This window comes from Canis lupus, chromosome 7, assembly GCF_003254725.2.
Source record: "Canis lupus dingo isolate Sandy chromosome 7, ASM325472v2, whole genome shotgun sequence".
In the NCBI taxonomy this organism is placed as follows: Eukaryota; Metazoa; Chordata; class Mammalia; order Carnivora; family Canidae; genus Canis; species Canis lupus.
This window is the reverse complement of record NC_064249.1, coordinates 50956379-50967153: the sequence shown is the minus strand read 5'-3', so window position 1 is coordinate 50967153 and position 10775 is coordinate 50956379. Positions and strand designations below refer to the sequence as shown.

Below are 10775 nucleotides of genomic sequence, written 5' to 3'. Positions count from 1 at the left end.
AGTGATTTAAGTAACTGGAGTCAAAATTGATATAGAAAACCAGTGAGAGGACACAGTCAAATGAGCAATTAATTTTTCATGTCTATTTGAAAATAAAATATCTGAATGGATGAGCACATCAAAGTAACATGTGCACAGAGGTTTCAGTATCTAGTATACCTCAACATTTTTATTAAGAAACGTGTAGATCATTCTATGTATGAAGCATTCTTATTTTGAGACGAGGATTGATAAATGTTAACTCATTTGATCTTTATACCAACCAAATGATTTTGGTATTATCATTACTATCCCCATTTTACAAAATAGGAAACCAAAGCAATAAATGTTAAGTAATTCCCAAAGTTCACACAGTGAGGGAAGCATGGAGGCTTGACTTGAACACAGATAGTCCAGCTCAGATATGCAGACTTTCACTTGTGCACTAAGCTACGAAAAGACCAGCCTCTCAGCCACAGTCTTGGCATTGCTGCCTAATAGAGTATGTGCTGAGCTGGGCTCTGAAGCCAGACAGGCATGTGTTTAAAATCCTGGCTCAGCCACACAACGGCTCTATGACCTTGGGCAAGTACCTGCACTGCTCCATTATGTATATGCCATTTCTTTTTCCTGAAAACAAGTTTTATTTGAATAAGGGTTTAAGTACATAATGTAAAGTTAAAACTGATGGAAAAAATAAACCAAAAACCAGTTACTTCACATGGCATTGGACAGCTGTAGTGAATAAGTTGCAAGCTCTACAGCTAGCTACATGAGTGATACATCAGTCTGAAGTCTGTTCCCTTGTCAAAGTTTAACTTGGATAGAAGTTTGTTCTCACATTCTGGTGTTTGGACATTGATTAGCTAGGATATGTCTGGTCAAAAAGACCTTGGTGCTAGCCAGATGTCCTGTCACACCTCACTAGAGGGAAGGTAGTTTCTCTAAACTCTACCTGCCTGGTTAGTTTGGAGACACCAGGGATCTTTTTTGACTCCCTGTAGCAAGCAGCAAAGCTGCTGTTGCTGTCTCAGCCCATCCTGTCCTCTCACTTTCACTGTGGGTTGTTCAGGTGGTGACATTCTCTTAGGCCAGGAAACTCTGAAGAGGGAGTGCTGAGGAACTGCTAGCCAGACATGGCCATCTATGATCTTGGGGCTTGACCAAAAAAAACATCACATTACTGCTTGGTTTGAGGTGGGACACGGCCAAGTGCCTACTGCTTGACCTGTGTTTAAATGAGGTCTTTAAGACTAGACAGCATGGATCTTTTCAGTTTATTGCATGAAGGAGTTAAACTAATCCAAGTTAAAAGCAGACCCCAAATGGTTACATTATACAAGCTGTGAGGTTTTTAAACTTGTGACCAAGGACAGAAGGGAAATTCTACTCATTGCAAGGAAATCCTCACTTAAGCTTCAGTGAGCCAAAAGCACTTAAAACCCATGAACTGGGTTTGGTCATCCTTAGCCACTCCAGTCTCTACGAGGAACTGGCATATGTTCTTCTTCTTTTTTTTTTTTTTGGCATATGTTCTTGTGCTGGTCACCCTGTAGCTAAATTACTTCTCGATATTCTGGATGCTCAATTACAGTACCATTGCAGGCAAATTTCTTCTTAAATACCTTCACTAGTTTCTTTTTATTGTAATCATCAGTGATCCCTTGGACAGTAATAAGGGTCTTCCTGCTGTTTCCCTGGTGAATTCTTATATGAATATGATCCTCAGTGTCAACAAGAAGCAGATCATCACCCTGACTTGCATCAGCCAAGGACTTGAAAGAGTGGAGATTTCTGGATAGCAAGATATACTATACGATTCCTTTTCCTTGGTAGAAGTGGCCTGAAGAAAGCAGGAGCTGGAGAAGGTAGGAAGGGGTCAGTGAGTGGCACAGAGGGAACAGAGGGCCAGGAAGTGAGGGGGCACAAGAAAGAGGCCACTGAGTCCTTGGTGGTGGCTCAGTGAAGCGCTGTGTGCCTTATAATTCAGAGGGTTGGAGGGAGGATATAAATGCACAATACAGATAAGGCAAAGCACTTAGAATTATGTTTGGCACAGGGGCAGTAATAAAATGGGTTATTTATTAATATTTCTATTAGATAATAATAAAGAACATGGAGTATGACAATTACCACCCCCACCAGTCCAGTCCAAGCAATCACATCTGTTGCCTAGACTTCTGCTCTTGACTTCTAGTTTGACTCCCCACCTTCAGCCCTACCTCTGGCCCAAAGCAGATCCTTTTTAAACTGTAAATTTGATTGTGCCTTTGTAAGTTTAGGTCATTCAGTGATTTTCAAGATTCCTGTGTTGCAATACAGAAGCCTTAATAGGGCTTACATGGTCTGGTACCTCCCCACATTTCAGTCACATTTCAACCATTCTCTTTCACGTACTTTGTGCTTATAGGTAAAGAGAGACTAGTGACTGACCCCAAAATCAACAATCTCCATATTGCTCATTAATTCTACAGGCATTTGTTGAATGCTCACTCAAGTTATAGGTGCAAAAAGGAGTACAAAGTGGAAAGATCCAGGGGTCTGTTCCCATAGATGTAAACATTAATAGAAATTTATACAGCGTTCATTTGTATGGCCCCATCTTTCCTTTCCTTCTCAAGTATACTTCCTGCCCATGTCTGCTTTTACCATATCTTCTTCTTCCAGTTGGCCCTCTTTTGGCTTAATTTCGGCTTTTGTCTTAACACCACCTCTCAAACTATTCTCACTCAGATTGTAAATGATATCTGTGGCAGATTCCGATAGTTGTCTTTCTAATACCCATTTCCATTTTCTTTTTTACTAAGAGAGAGAGAATCTTTACAATATTGAGCCAGCTTAATTTAAAAAAACTACATTACCCACATTACTTGTCAGCTTTGAAGCTATAATAGGCAGTCTACAGAAGATTTCTGGGAAAGATGTGTTTTGCTGATTTATATTTTTTTAAAAAAAAGTATTACACTTTTCCTCTTGTTGTTGTTCCTTCTTCCTTTCTATTTGTAATGTAGATGTGAGGCTAGAGATAGACCAGCCATGCTGTGATCATAATATGACCTAAAGATGAAAAACTCTGGGTTGAAAAGAAAAAAATGAAGACACCTGAGACATTGATGAGGTTGCGAAGCCCCTGCAGGAGTCCTGGAACTTTCTATTTCTAGACTTTGTTACATGAACAACAGGTTTCTGTCATATGCATCGAAGCATAATCTATAACTGATACACAATCCCAATAACCAAGTGTCCTAGCCAATGTTTGCTTTTATATTTCTGAAGCATTAAGGTATTTGTTGCTGCTAATTATGTTTTATCCCACTTGAATCCATTTATACATCTGATTTTTGTGTTACAACTCTTTCCTAGATCTTTCCTTCCATCTTCCTGTGACGACTTTCTTAGTCTCTATTCTAGGTTCCTCTTCTTCTGACCATGTATTGTATATTGGTTGGCACTTCTCTTTTTTCTATAAGGTGTCATTTAACTTTTTATTCCCTGCAATTTTACCTGAAGAATGACATCTACATCAAGACTTTTACTACAAAATACATATCTCAAACTTACAAATCTTTGTGTTTCTGGTCCAGTGCTTTTTTCTTAACTCTAGACTTAAATAACAAATGACTTGTAGAACATTTATACCTGGATATCTGTAGCAACTTCAAACTTAGAACTTCTAAGACTGATATTGAAATCTCAAGTTCTTGCCACAATTCTGGAAAGAATTACCTTCCTTTTTGTACCCTCATTATACCATGTGATTTTTATTGCAGCATTTACCAGATTTACAGTAGCATTTTATTATAACATTTACCAGATTTACAGTTTATGGCACACATAAGAAGAAAATGCAAGTCAGCATGGCTTAAACAAAAGGAAATGTATTATCCCTCAGAACAAGTAACTAAAGGTTGGGAGCTCCACAGTTAGTTAATTCAGCAGGTCAGTAATGGTATCAAGAACACTGGTCATTTCAATCTTATTTTTCTCCCATCTTCGTTGTGTCACCAGATGATTGACATGGGTTCAGGCATCAAATCCAAACATGTAAAATCTAGAAGAAGAGAACATGTTTTCCCTTTTTAGAACAAAGAGAATGTTTTCATCCCTGGGTGGCGCAGCAGTTTAGCGCCTGCCTTTGGCCCAGGGCGCGATCCTGGAGATCCGGGATCGAATCCCACGTCGGGCTTCCGGTGCATGGAGCCTGCTTCTCCCTCTGCCTGTGTCTCTGCCTCTCTCTCTCTCACTGTGTGCCTATCATAAATAAATAAAATTTAAAAAAAAAAAAAAAAAAAAAAAAAAAAGAAAATACCAAGTAGACTCACCTGCATTATCCAGAGTTATAAATCATATCCTTTTAAAAAAATCGTTAGAAAGGAGGATGAGATTACTGTGAATGGCTCAATGAAACACATGGCAGATTAGAGCATGAGGGATTAGCCAAATTTAGTTGGATTTGGGGTTATGTACTGCATTTAGTCAGGGTTCTCCAGAGAAACAAAATAAACAATATATGTATAGATGGATAGATAGACAGAAACAAATATACATATATATACAAGAGGATACATACACACATACATATACATATGTACATGTACATATTATATATACAATATAACACATATATGCAGTTTATATAATAGGATACATATATAAAGAATATATGAAGAGATTTATTGCAAGGAATTGGTTTGTGTGATTATAGAGGCTGAGAAGTACCAAGATCTGTAGCTTCCAAAAGGCAAAACCCAAAGATTAATGGTGTAGTTCCAGTCTTAACCCAAAGGCTTGAGAACCAGGAGAGCCAATGGTGAAAGTTCCAGTCTGTAGGCCTGGCAGATTTGAAACCTAAGAAGAGCCAGTGGTGAGTCCAAAGGCAGGAAAAGACTGATGTCCCAGTTCAGGGCAGTCAGGCAGAAGAAGTTCCTTCTTTTCAGCCTTTTTTATTCTCTTCAGGTCTTCAATGAATCTGGAGAGGCCTACCCACATTAGTAAGGGAAATCTGCCTTACAGAGTCTCCTGATTCCAATGTTGATCTCATCTAGAGACACTCTCACAGACACACCCAGATTAACATTTGACCAAATATCAGGGCATCCCATTGCCTTAGTTAAATGATATATACATTTGACCTTTAATGAAACTAACAGTATCTGCTCCCCCATTCTATGCTTCTATTGTGTATTTATGTATTTATCTATTCTTCCTATTGAATTCTGAGTTTCTCATGACTAGTTTTTATTTTTGTCTCGATCACATCTTGCAGTATCCCCAGACATAGTAGATATTGAGTAAATGTTGAATGAATTAATTTTGATCTGAAGGTCTGAAGAATAATCTGACCTAAAGAAATTGACTTTGGATATATATATATATACCTGTTATCTGACATGGAACACTAACAAACTCAACTCAAAATAAAACAGTGATTTAGAACTCTAGAATTAAAGTAATCTTATCATAAAGAATCATAGAAGATGATCTTAACATTGCGTGATATTGGTGAAATATCAAAAACTATGAAATCTTTCATGGAATAGAGTACATCCTGACTGTTTCTTGTGCAATTCCATTGATGAGAAAAATGTAAAATAAACTTAATTTCAGGATGTCAGTCAATATGTATTTAGTGAGTACCTATTATTTTTCACTCTTCTATGCAGAACATCATTTGTTGTTATTAAGTGGTCCCTTTCTTCATGAAATGTACTTGTTGGAGTGACAGGATTGAAGCAAAGGTAAAAAGTTGAGTGATGACATCAATTATTGATAGATATTTATCAAAAACTTCTAGGTACAAAACATTGCACTAGGAGCTGTGGAAGTTCTAATGGGATGAGGAGATTGGCTTTGGACTCAGAACAATTGCTTATCACTTACCCTTTGCTCTTGGTCAAATTTTTCAACATTTCCAAAACTCAATCTGTCATCTATAAAATAAGGGTAATAATACAGGTTTTATAATATTTTCAACAAGTGCTATTTATATCTACTTTCCATCTCTATGCCAGAACCTCTCAGATGTGCATTTCCAGCACCAAAAAGATAACTCAAACTAAATAGAGGCATCTCAAACTAAATAGAGGTATAAAAATGAACTGTTGAGCTGGCTCCACAGTTTTATTCCTCTGGTGTCTCCTTATTTCCATATATTTTGCTACTAGAAGATCATATTGAAATATGTCTGTCACTCTTCATAGTCAATCTATAGTCAATACTATGTTTTCTTGTGCTCAAATATATCTGGTCTGATTTGACACTTCTCCATCTCTTCCAGCAGACTCAGAAAGTAGACTGGCATTTTAGTCTACATAAATATTCTGTCATTTTATTGATGAAAATGCCTTCATTAGCTCTTACCTAAACTTCTATAAAATATTCCTTGCCAGATAAGACAACTTTTCCCCTCCCCACTACCACCTTCTATCTCCAGACTACATAAGTTTATTTAATACAATTTTCTTCTTCTTAATCCCTATAGATTTTTATTTCACCAAAGGCAAAATCCAAAGCTCTTGGTATGATTTCATTAAAGCAGCCTCTCCTTACCTTCCAGGGCTAACCTTGAGCATTCCAAGACCCTGTCTGCTCAAACCTTTCACACCTGCTGTTTTACCACTCCCATGTGACTGATCCCTCCTTTTGGTAAATTTCCCTTTCTCAGAGGGGCCTTTTCTCACCAATCCTCTCCCTTCTCTCTCTCTCTCTCTCTCTCTCTCTCTCTCTCTCTCTCTTTCACTCAAATTTTACCAGACATTCAGTTTTCCTTGTCTCACCCAACCTTTTAGTCTTTCCTAGCAGTACTTATAATGATAAGAGTTTAAATATTTATTTGGTTATTTAACTGTTTCTCCACTGGAACCAGTGTGTCAGGGAGACAGACTGTTTCTATTGTTCACAGCTATATTAGCAGTGTTAGAAGAGTGCCTGGCACAGAGTATTAACACATAATAAATATTCATTAAATAAATGCATTAGCATAGAGGAATCAGTGATTTTATTACAGATTGGAAAAGCTAGATTCTCCATTTAGATAATTGTGACTTACAGAAGCCAACCAAGCTCTATCTTGATTGTGCATTGGTGATTACAAGCATGCCACATAACTGGGAAGGCAAACAAACAAATAAAAAAATAATTTATCTGTATTTACCTAAAACAAAAGCTACTGGGCAATAGCCAAGGTAGTTTAGCAAAGATCACACTGTACCAGAAAAATTTAATTTTCACAATTAAAGACTTGTACTGCATTGGAGCCATGCACTCATATTCTAAAATGTAACACTTGAAAGTAGAACAATTGATATCTTGAGCAAACTACTTAAAGAAGTGCCTCACCATTCCAGTGAAAGTGATCATTTTACTATGCTTTAATAATTACAATAACAAGTACAATTCAAATAACAATAATTAGCTTATGTGTGATATGTTACAGTTCACATAGCATTTTTATTTCCATCATCTCATTACTAAGCAGGATATGTTTCCGATTAAATTTCTTTCTCAAAGAATACTGTATTCTCATTCTGGCACTTCAAAATACACATTCTTGCATAAATACATTTGCATGCAAACAAAATACATACACAAATATACACATTCACAAATACATATGTTATATACCATCTATCAGTAGCCAGTAGAATGCTAGGTTGGTGTTTTAGTCTACATGAATATTTCCTTTTATTGGTAGTTCTTGTCCTCATTAAAAGTTCTTGGACCCTTTCTTCCCAGTTCTCTGATACACACAAAAATACATTTTTTTTAATCTCTGGAAAAATGTTAAACAATTCTTGCCCTTACATTTTTTATCAAACATTTTTTATAATGGCAATGTATGAATATATGTATTTTAATTAAATAAGTCAGTTGACTATTCTCACACAAATATTTAAGTACATAAACAAACCACTATTTATATAAAATATAATTAATTTGAAAATAGAGGTTCATATTCCCTATGCCAGGGGGATACTGATGGGTATTAGCCGATTGATGCACATCAACCATAATTCATAACTGCAAACGAAAAGTGCAAAATGGCAATTTTCTCTAACATTAATCTGAAGAATTTCCTCTCCTAGAGTTTCAACATTACCATAGGCCAATTTGGAACGTTTAAAAAGTTTCTATATTAAGTGGAAGGAAGGATGGATCACTCTACTCTCTTAGTAAAGAGGATAGGGATATTCTCAGAGGGCAGCCTCTAGCTTTTGAGTGATGTGGTGATGATAACAGCTCAGAGTTGTCCTCTTTCTGAGTGAGCCAGGGATTCTAGGGCCAATGGACAATTGTGTTGCAGTGAAATATTTATTTCAAGACCCAATGTCCTGGGGAAGAAACAGCCTGCTTCAAGTTTAATGATTGGAAGTTCAGTTCTTTTTAAGTGTTTGGGGAAAAAGTCGAAATTACAATTCTTCACTCTCTTCTCTCATTTACCATTATATGTAGGTGAGTGGGGGATAGTGAACAATAAATTGCACTACTTAGAGATATAGGCTAAGCCGTTTTTTTCAGCAGCTGTGTCAATAAAGTACACATATAACATCAGTTTCCTATTACACACATCATTCAGAGTCATATATTACTCAGTATAATGGAAAAAAGGGAGACCAAAATCTAAAATGAAAAGAGAAATTGAAGTACAACCAAAGCAAGTAGCAGCTGAGCCAACAGCAGCCAGCACAGCGAAACATTTAGTCAGTTCTCCTGGAAAAGAAGTGCTTCTGGCATTAATGACCCTCCATGTCACGTCTCAGAAAGCTGACGAGCAGCTGGGGTGCAAGAATATTGGAAGCAAATTTTTCTTGCTATTCTCAGGTAATTGGAAATAAATAGACGACTGCCCCCACACATCGCCCTGCAGATTGTGATTTAGTTCAAGAGTTTTGAAGGTGAATGTTTCTGTCTGTTTGCATTGACTTTGATGTGGATTTTTCAAAGTGGGTGTGATAGGACAGTCATTGTGAAGGTATGTCATGGGTGCAAAAATGAGTGTTTCTTGAGACTCAGATTGCTGGTGGTGGGGAGGGTCATCTGTTCATCCTTCCATTTCTCTCTACACGCAAATCTCATCACACTTCTGCTCAGTTGTTGTCAGAGGCTAACACTGGTTCCAAGATGGCTGGCTGTTCAGTCAGCCCTGAAACCAACATCCCAAGAGTGGTGAGCCTTCTTCTGTTTTACTCAATAGATAGACTTGCAAAGAGTTGCAATTACTTATTTATTCTCTAACTATAAACAGAATCTGATTTTTTTTTTTGCCCTGAGAAGGCCAGTTAAGAGTAGCATCTTTCTAGAGGCATATACAAAATATGCAACAGGATACTCATTTTGAGGGATTGCTATACTTTAAGTTTATAAAAAGGTTTGCAAAAGATGGCGCTGGGATTATTATGTCAGGTCTGTCACATAAATTTGGAAAGATCTCAAACATTGTTTGTGAACAAACATTGTTTCATTGTTTGTGAAAACCTGGATTTTTATAATTAGATTAAGAGGGTCTAATAAATTAAATTCTTATTTTCTAAAGGAATTTTCTGATAAAATTTAATTTTTATTACACTTTCAGTTTTCAGTGTTTCTTAACATATTAATGTCACTATATCATATGTGTTTTATTTTATATTTGTGAGTTTTCAATCTGTTTCTTTTCATTTTTAACTTTAATATTTCTTTTTATGAAGGAATGTTTTTAGCACCCAAATATGAATGACAAGTAATTACAATTTCCAATTACTTTCACATTCTTTTGTCCACCCTCCAAAATTAGTATTGTGATGGATTACATGAAGCTTAATGAATTTATATGAAAGTAATGTTAAGAATTTTATAGTATGCCATTAGAAAATATTCTTATGCCTCTGTCTTGGTATTTTTAACTTTATAAATAATTATTGAGACCCCTGTACCATAGAACAGAGGAAAACAAACCATTCTTTTCATTCTTACAACTCTTTTTTTCTTCCTTCATCTAAAACTTTAGTTATATGTATATGCATATATATAGTTATGTAGTTATAGTTATATACATATATATGGTTTTGTAAATATTTGAGTCTTTTTACCTGTAACTTTCAATAATATACCCATATTACTTAGTTATAAATTTTTTAAAATGTCTAATAGCTGAGTAATATTCCATTGTATACATAAACCACATCTTCTTTATCCATTCATCTTTCGTTGGACACCGAGGCTCCTTCCACAGTTTGGCTATCGTGGCCATTGCTGCTAGAAACATCGGGGTGCAGGTGTCCCAGCGTTTCATTGCATTTGTATCTTTGGGGTAAATCCCCAACAGTGCAATTGCTGGGTCGTAGGGCAGGTCTATTTTTAACTCTTTGAGGAACCTCCACACAGTTTTCCAGAGTGGCTGCACCAGTTCACATTCCCACCAACAGTGTATGAGGGTTCCCTTTTCTCCACATCCTCTCCAACATTTGTTGTTTCCTGCCTTGTTAATTTTCCCCATTCTCACTGGTGTGAGGTGGTATCTCATTGTGGTTTTGTCTATATGTCTATTGACTGTCAGTTATCAAAAATTACAAAGGAGTCAGCCTACTTACACAGAATCTGACCATTTCACACCTCTTTCTTCATTAGTTATATTTTTATTTCTACATTGCTTTCATTTATATTATGTAAGATATATTTTTCTCTAAGCCAGGGACAGATCTCAGTTTCATAGGTCCCAGAGCTTGAACAACTTAGCTTCCCAAAATCTAGGGACATTGTATATTTTTATTAACAGTCAGACAAATCTTCATAATACATTTGTTCTTTTATTTTTTGGC

The 10775-nt window shown here is 36.4% G+C and overlaps 1 pseudogene; it reads right to left on the bottom strand.

Moving 5' to 3' along the window:
* Positions 1-1390: 1390 nt before the first annotated feature.
* LOC112648176 (eukaryotic translation initiation factor 1-like) lies at positions 1391-10071 on the bottom strand (annotated as a pseudogene).
* Positions 10072-10775: the final 704 nt, after the last annotated feature.